Source organism: Acanthopagrus latus, chromosome 14 (assembly GCF_904848185.1).
Source record: "Acanthopagrus latus isolate v.2019 chromosome 14, fAcaLat1.1, whole genome shotgun sequence".
Taxonomy (NCBI): domain Eukaryota; kingdom Metazoa; phylum Chordata; class Actinopteri; order Spariformes; family Sparidae; genus Acanthopagrus; species Acanthopagrus latus.
In genome coordinates this window covers 5,429,608-5,436,916 of record NC_051052.1, presented here as the reverse complement: position 1 = coordinate 5,436,916, position 7,309 = coordinate 5,429,608, and positions in this window count along the sequence as shown.

Sequence of the window (7,309 nt, the reverse complement as noted above, 5' to 3'; positions counted from 1 at the left end):
ACTGCTTGATCACAGGAGAGGGGGGAATTCTTGGCTGTGTGAAAGACTGCAAACAAAGAAAAGGGTTTAAATTAGTATTTTACCCATTTTCATCACAAAAACTACTTCCTCATTGTCCAGGCTGAAATGTCAAAACCACTTTACATCAACATATATGCATGAATATGAGCAGCCTGGATGTTTCTTCTCTGCTTCTCTGCTTCCAAGGCTGATTCCAAGGCTTCTCAAATGGAAAACACATCCCATAACAGCTCATGCAGCCAGGACACAAAAGCCCACAAGCATTTTCTTTTTTTTCTTTTCTTTTTTTTTTGTGATGGACAATTGCCGGTTTGTTTTTCAGATTACATGTTACAGTTGTTTGCGTGTTAAAGTCGGTGCTTCATTTTTTTAATCAGGAGGTCCCGGAGCAGAGAGGGTGCTGTTAGGGGCGAAGTCAGGGGAGAGAGAAAAAGTCACACAGATGCCTAGCCGTAAAAACTAAACATAAGTACACTATCAAACGGTAAATAAATGTATTTTATTTAAGTTTATTCGTCATGGCATTCCTGATAATCACTAATCTCAGAACCTCTCTTTTTCTCTTCACGTTCCTGTGGTTCTCCTTCTGTCTCTAAATTGTTCATAGAATTTACTGTTTCACATCTGTTCTCCAGTTCCATAATTGCTCCTCATGTTTTTCATGTGTTTGCTGTCTGCGTTCCTCGTGTCACCTTGGTTGGACTCAGTTTAGACTTTGCCCTTGGATTCTTGTTTTTGCTGCCTGCCTTTTGTTGCTTGGATTCAGCCTGATTATTAGAGCTCGCCCTGAGTGTTCCATTTGCTCAAACACAGTACCAACAACATTAAACAGGAAATAACTACACCAAAATTCAGGACTATAATGTTTACATAATCTTAATTGGTGCACAGATATATGTGACATGAAAATGTCCTAAGTGAGCACAGACCAAAACAGCAGCGCATCCTGAGTAATTTAACAGAAAAATGTGTGTTCATGTGGGACCGCAAAAATGTGTGTTCATGTGGGACCGCAGCACTCTTAACTTGGATCCAGGCACGCACACAGTAACATAAATTAGACGGCCATTAACCGACTGTGACTTCAGCTTTCTCAACATCCCATGAAAATCACCTGAAAATGGCGATAGGGGCGGAGGCGGTAATCTACACCTGGCGTGTATCCGGACGACCTCCAAAACTCACCGTGTGCGCAGCCTTATTCGGACATAATGTGTTCTAAGCAATATCTATGTCGCAGTCATCAGAAAAAAAAGTGCCCGCGTGGCTCTCTGAGGAGAGCGAGGCCCAGATATGTTCCACTTCCACTTCCTGACACCTTCGGAGGTGAGAAGACAGATGCAGGTGCAGGCATCTGGGCCACACGCTGCACTGTGCCTCGACCGGTTGGAGCTCAGCGGCTACAATAAACCGAGGAGGAGCTGCAGAGGAAGTGCTTTAGTGCTTCAGGAGGATGGGGCGCCGGTGGTGCATGGAGGACTGAACCTGCCAGAATCAGAAGTAAATCAATAAATATACAAAGGTCTTAATAAATAAATCAATAGACACCTCTAAGTTAGCCTTTAGCAGTTAGCCTTTGCAGCTGGAGGAAAATAAGAAAATATTTTCTCTATAAGATATTATGCAGATTAGGTTCTGAGTGCTGAGCACCACGCAGTTGATCGGCAGCCCCTTACATATGCATAATTACGCTGAAATGCACGAAGAAAGGTAAAAAGAAAAGCGAGAATAAATTAGTTTGTGGAAAAGAATAGAGGGAAAATGCAAATGAGTAATAACAGAGTAACAAACTCTCTCAACAGATTATTGAACACAACACTGGAGCCCCCCAGGGCTGTGTGCTCAGCCCCATCCTGTTCACACTGTGCAGCCGATGACTCCACCACCAGACATCGAGAAGACTCTTTAGTGAAGAATTTTTTTTTCATGATGGTAATGAAAGCGACACCATTGTTATTTTTAAATACCCTTGGATACTATATTATCATATTACCGCCCAACCCTACTGTGCAGACATTTCACTTCACCAATATCACTAATGCTCTGTAGATGGGTACCTACTCAAAAAAGCCCATAGCCAATATCTAACAAAAGTAGACAGGACGTAGTTTGACCAAAGACAAATTAATGACCAGGACACCAGCTTGTTTATAAGTAATAAGTGATGGAATATTCAGAGAATTAGGTACCTACTCGCAAAAACCACAGTACATGACAGGAGCAAGAGTTTCTCCAAGGATGAGCTCTTGAAAAAAAGAGATCGTCCCTGATTGCTGTCCACACAAACATATATTAATCAAATAAATGTATTTCAATGAATTATTTGTTTAGAAAGCAAGCTCGTGCTACCCTAACATAAATAAAAAATACCTTCACCCAGATGTTAACACGTTAGCTCCACTGGATGAGCTCAGTTATCATATAGAACTTCAGTAACCAATATTTCCAAGTTAGTGTCTGACTTGACTTTATATTCAAGTCAACATCATTAAATCTTAGATCTTAGTAGAGTGGTTTCTGTGAGGAACAACAGTAATGACTGGCTGTGAATAGCTGTGGGAGAGGCTTCTGCTCCACTTGTATGTATGTAATGCACTGTCACGAGAAGACTGGAAAGGTTTTTGTTGTTCCCATCTGGACATACAAAGGACTTGTTGGTGTTGTGGCATCAAACACTGTCCATATTGACTTTAGTGAAATTTGATCAGATCTGCCTGCCCTGCCCCCCCACACAGGGCAATGGTGATGGGAGGGAAAGAGAGATCTGTCTTCTGGATTGGGCAGCAAAAAGTACAACAAATACAGCAGCACCTTATTAAAGTATGGAATATACTTTTAAAACTGCATCTCCCACCATATTTTTGCTTGTGGAAGGTGTGCACTTGTGTTCCCTCCCTTACTGATAATGACAATCCTGGGTTGTAAAATGTAAATGTGTTTTTACAACTCTGACAGCACACCCCAGATTCAAAGAGAAGGGACTGCTGGACCAGGAAGCTTTTCTGGACTGAGGTACGTTCGTAACGGCAATTTTGCTTGTTTTTATATGATTGTGAGATTTAACATTTGTTTATATATGTATTCATTAGACAACAATGAAACGAGAGCTTGTGGAACGAAGGGAGCTAGCCATTTACATCTCCTGGCTCACCTGCAAGCGTTTGGGGACAGCTGTTGTTGTCAGGCAGCTGCATTTGTGTGGCGGTTTTTCAGATCAATCATTTCCAAATGTAGCTTCCTTTTGCTGATTTCTCCGATGGTACCAACCCCAGCTTTAAAGGTACACTTTGTAGTTTGGAGGAAGTTGTTTTATGAGAAGAACATCTTCACTCGTTGATTTTCATGACTTAATAAACAAATTGACCTCAACACAAATCCATAGTATATTCTTAAGTTGGTAGGACCTTTCTGGCTTCAAACAATATTCTGGGGAAAAACCCTGTGACCTTGGCAGAGTTCAGGGAAATAAAATCCATGAGTCTGGCAGCTTTAGTGCTTTAGTCTACCAATTTATATAGAGAGGGAATGAAATCACCCACTGTGGCAGAGAGCTCGCAGTGTTATGAGAATGAGCTCACAACCCCAGAGGAGTTACAGGAAGAAAAGCCTCCACTAAACCTGAACGATGCCTCAAACCCAGAAGGAGAATGTTTGCTGCTCACTGATCTGGACTCATCCTTCTCTGCAAATCTCAAGTGCAGCCTTTACATCCCATAAGCCTTTAATGAATGAGCTGTAACATAAGAACTGCATCTCAGGGTAACTGCATTCTCTGCTGACTGTTCAGTCAGTGTAACAGCTTTATGTTGAATATGGCTGAAATGGTCAGATGCATTTAGTTCTTGAATTTTACTGGCACATAATTACATTATTATTACAATGCAGGATGGTAGACAGCAAAACATAGAGCGAGATAATAACTCTACCCGCTGCAAATAATGTTAATTTCATGATCAGTCAGTTATCCCTGAGGTTTTATAGTCAAAGAGGGTAACCATCAATCTGTCTCAGCAGAGGAAAAGAGTTTCTTTGGCACTCCAGTCAGTACCTTGAACGTACCAGCTGACTTTATCACATCAGACTGAGAACTATGAATACAAATGCTTCTGCTCATTTAGCAATTGAAATAACTTTTGTAGAAAACTCTCACATGCTTAGTCTCTAACACCTACAGCCACATCGAAGAGGAGCAACTGCAGCCCAGCATGGACATTTATCACTGACTGGGACGCTTTTCAGCGCATTGCTTCCGTGTTTGGAGATAAAGCTGCAGGTATCATTTATTACCGAAGCATCAGCACACGGACAAAACATATTAGCATCTGAGCAGCTCCCAGTCCAGTGATGTGCAGTCGCCCCCCCCCCCTTGTGGCCCAATTGTTGAAAAACACGTGCTAAGCCCTCCTGTGAGCCAAAATGCACGCTAAAGTGCCCTCCTGGGAGCCAAAATGCGCGCTAAAGTGCCCTCCTGGGAGCCAAAACGTGCACTAAAGTGCCCACTTGGGAGCCAAAAAAGCATGCAAAAGTGCCCTCTTGATTGGCAAAACACACTAAACTGCCCTCTTGGGAGCCAAAACATGCACTCAAATGCCCTCTTGGGAGTCAAAACACGCGCTAAAGTGCCCTCTTGTGCCTTAAAGGGGAGTAAAAAACAAAAAAAAGATAAATATTCACAAATAAGAAGCTGGAATCAGAGAATTTTGACCTTTTCTGTTAAACAATAATTACCTGAATCGATTGATCAACTATTCTAAAAAGTAGATTCATTCAATAGTCGGCAATCGCTGCAGTGAGTCCTTAACACAGACTGAAGATTTCTCAAGTTTGAGGTGGTCACGGATATTCGGGAGTAAATAAACCTCCACCTTTCTTGTCTCCTCAATAGTATTCACAACCACAAAGACTGTATTTGACATTTTCCACACACTAATTTTCCACCTGCCCACCTGACATCTATCATGAATCAGACTAAGTTGAATCATTTCATTGTGGACCAACATGAAAGCTTCTGCCACAGACCAACACTTCTACTACTATTTGACTTATGCGGTGTGATTCATCATTAATACCATGAATTCTCTACAAGAAGTCTGGAGTTGCACTGAGCACCTCAGTGAAATCACGGCAGCTGGTGATTTAAAGTGAGGATACCATTGTATCAGCCACACAGGTGATGATATGAATGGAAACTCTTGTTACTGTATGTATTCCCCGCACCGCTTCTCCTGCCTCCCTATATTGCTGCATAGGCTGCGTTTACCTGCGGATCCGGAGGAGAGGCGCGTCGCGACGGCGCGGCGGGGACTGCGCGGACTCCCCGGGCAAACCCGCACCACCTCGTCTTGACACTGCAAACAGATGACCTGGTTCTCCGGGTTTTCTCCGACCTTGCTGCAGCCCATGTTCTCTCCCCCGGCCTGGATCTTCATACCTTTGTTGATCTGACGGACCAGTCGCATGTCTGCTCCTGCCTCATTCTCCAGCATCCTCGTCACCGGCGGCGGCCACACTTCTAATTACGCATGGCTTCAGCCGTGTGAGGTGCGGGAACAACTTCTCCCTAAAGCATCCTTAAACTCCACCCACCGCGCTCGGATCGTGCTTGCTCAAACCTGCCCCGCTCAGCAGCAGCTCACCACCTCCACCAGCCTCGCTGGGGGTGTTGCAGTCTTTACGCACGGCTGCAGGCGTGGCTGCTTCACGTGGTTCTAGAGGTCGCAGTGTCAAGATCATGTGGGAGTATTAGTGGAACCAAAACACGAAGCATTCATAAAATAAGGTCTCAATTCAGCACCACAGAGGCTCTGGAAGTCCCTAGGGTTATTACTGCTTTAATGACTCAATGAGAATGCAACAAAATAGATTTACATGGTTAAAAGTTGACTGAGACAGGGATAAATTACATAGAAGACTAAACCGGGGACTCTCATAATAAAGTCCTATGTTTGTGTACTTAGACTCTTATATTTATTTTAAAACCCCCTTTTAACCTGTATTTATTCAGGGAAGTTTCTCTGTAAACAGTCGGTGCTCCAGCAACAGCAACTCAAGAGCTCCAATTGAGAGGTTGTGGCTAAAGGAACAGTTCACCTTCAAAATGAAAGTTTAATGCTCATCATCTAAAGGGTAAACATAATGTAAATGTAAATACGTCTTCTCAAATCAATTCGAGATCCCAGAGCTTCAGGTGACTTGGATAAGCTGTATGGAGCCATTTTGTGTTTTTTGAGAGTTTTTTGGTTTTTGTTTTTTTTTTAAAGTAGAGGTTTAAATTTACAAAAAAAAAGCTGCTTGTATCAACTTGGTTTAAAAAAAAAAAAAAAAAAACTACATTTCTAAAACGCTGGATCCTCCAGAGGTGACTACTGAATTCGCTACAGAACTTCTACCGTCAGTGTGGCGTGTGAGGCCTGTCAGCTGTTTTCTGACAGTGATCCCTTCCACAGTTGTGATCGCAGGGACTCAAAACGTTATTTACTTACTTATTTTGAGGATCACAGTGTGACAGAGATGCCGAATGGCCAGGTTTAATCATGCACTAAGAATGAAGGAGCGGAAAATTTTAACCTGGAGCAGATGGAGGAGGAATTGCGGTGCCAACGGGTCAAGCAAAGCGGCTCACACACCTCAGTCCCAGACAAGCAAAAAAGTTGTAAGACCAACCTACAGCCGAACTGCTTCCCATAACATAAATGGGGGTGTGGAGTCACAAATAAACCTTGAACCCTCCTATATATATATATATATATATATATATATATATATATATATATATATATATATATATATATATATATATATATATATATATATATATATATATGTGGGTCTGGGGTGGCGTACGCTTTCTCTTGAAATAGTGGCCAAGGCCTTTCTTAACTTCATCTTCATAAGTAGGCTTTCACACCAGGCACACCAGAAGCCACAGAAAAAACATACTCAAATGTTATCAGACACATAAGTTTGCACAGTCGTGTACTGTTGACAGGGCACAGTGTTAAAATGCTTTGCAGGCTATCTATGATTTCTATTCTTGGCTCAACCTCCATTTTACATAACTCCTCTTGTAAATCAGCCTCCTATCAGTTTTGCTGATGAATGTTCAGCCGAGCAGACGCGTCCCTTACCACTTGGATGAAATGTAAACTCTCATCATGAAACACATGAAAGAAATGCAACACAGTAGCTCTAATTATCGATCTGTCAGATATTTAGACAAACAATATTTGGTGACATGTATACACTAATGAGCCATGACATTATGACCACCTGGCTTATATTGTGTTGG